The following is a 1,850-nucleotide window of genomic DNA, read 5'->3' on the forward strand; positions in this document are numbered from 1 at the left end:
TCACAATAGGAAATTTGGAAGAAACCCAAACACTTGGAGGTTAAAGAGCATCCTGCTAAAGAATGAATGGACCAAAAAGGAAATTAAAGAAGAACTTAAAAAATTCTTCGAAACAAATGAGAATGAAAATACATTGGTTCAAAACCTCTGGGATACAGCAAAGGCTAAGGCTAAGAGGGAGGTACATAACAATACAAGCCTCTCTCAAAAAATTAGAAAAACCCCAATATACAAGTTAACCTTACACTTAAAGGACCTGGAGAAAGAACAGCAAACAAAGCCTAAGCCAAGAAGGAGAAGAAAAATAATAAATATTAGAGCAGAAAACAATGAAATAGAAACCAGAAGAACACTAAAACAGATCAACAAAACTAGAAACTGGTTCTTTGAAAGAATTAATAAGACTGATAAGCCTCTGGCCAGACTTATCCAAAAGAAAAGAGAAAGAACCCAAATTAATAAAATCATGAATGAAAGAGGAGAGATCACAACCAACACCAAGGAAATACAGACACTTTTAAGAACATATTATGAGCAAATATATGCCAACAAATTAGGCAATCTGGAAGAAATGGATGCATTCCTTGAAACTTATAAACTACCAAGACTGAAACAAGAAGAAGTAGCAAACCTGAACAGACCCATAACTAGCAAGTAAATTCAAGCAGTAATCAAAAACCTCCCAAAAAACAAGAGTCCAGGGCCAGATGGCTTCCCAGGGGTATTCTACCAAATTTTAAAGAGGAAATAATACCTATTCTACTGAAGCTGTTTCAAAAAATAGAAACAGAAGGAAAACTTCCAAACTCATTCTATGAGGCTAGCATTACCTTGACCCCCAAACCAAAGAACCATCAAAAAGGAGAATTACAGACCAATAGCTTTGCACAGTGGCAGTATGGTAGCCAGTGAGGTTTATCTAAGGCACGATTATTGCTAATTGAAAACTTTTCAGCAGGTACTCAATAAATATTCAGTAATTCAGTAAAAAAAAAAAAAAAAAGCTTCCAGGACAAACAAAAACTAAAGGAATTTGCAAACACAAAACCAGCCCTCCAAGAAATATTGAAAGGGGTCCTCTAAGCAAAGAGAGAGCCTAAAAGCAGCATAGACCAGAAAGGAACACAGACAATATACAGTAACAGTCACCTTAGGCAACACAATGGCACTAAATTCATATCTTTCAATAGTTACCCTGAATGTAAATGGGCTAAATGCCCCAATCAAAAGACACAGGCTATCAGATTGGATTAAAAAACAAGATCCATCAATATGCTGTCTGCAAGAGACTCATTTTAGACCCAAAGACACCCCCAGATTGAAAGTGAGGGGGTGGAAAACCATTTACCATGCTAATGGACACCAAAAGAAAGCTAGGGTGGCAATCCTTATATCAGACAAATTAGATATTAAAACAAAGACTGTAATAAGAGATGAGGAAGGACACTAATTCCTACTTAAAGGGTCTATCCAACAAGAAGATCTAACAATTGTAAATATCTATGCCCCTAATATGGGAGCAGACAATTATATAAGGCAATTAATAACAAAAGCAAAAAAACACATTGACAACAATACAATAATAGTGGGGGACTTTAACACCCCCCTGACGGAAATGAACAGATCATCTAAGCAAAAGATGAACAAGGAAATAAAGACTTTAAATGACTCACTGGGCCAAATGGACTTCAAAGACATATTCAGAACATTCCGTCCCAAAGCAACGAATACACATTCTTCTCTAGTGCCCATGGAACATTCTCCAGAATAGATCACATCCTAGGTCACAAATCAAGTCTCAATCCCAATCCCAAAAGATTGGGATTATTCCCTGCATATTTTCAGACCAC

At 36.4% G+C, this 1,850-nt stretch overlaps 1 pseudogene; it reads left to right on the forward strand.

The window, feature by feature from the left end:
• The first annotated feature begins 879 nt into the window (after positions 1-879).
• Positions 880-992, forward strand: LOC112830231 (U4 spliceosomal RNA; annotated as a pseudogene).
• Positions 993-1,850: the final 858 nt, after the last annotated feature.

Source organism: Callorhinus ursinus, unplaced genomic scaffold, assembly GCF_003265705.2.
Source record: "Callorhinus ursinus isolate GAN/ISIS: 27379988/994484 unplaced genomic scaffold, GSC_fseal_2.0 scaffold27, whole genome shotgun sequence".
Lineage (NCBI taxonomy): Eukaryota > Metazoa > Chordata > Mammalia > Carnivora > Otariidae > Callorhinus > Callorhinus ursinus.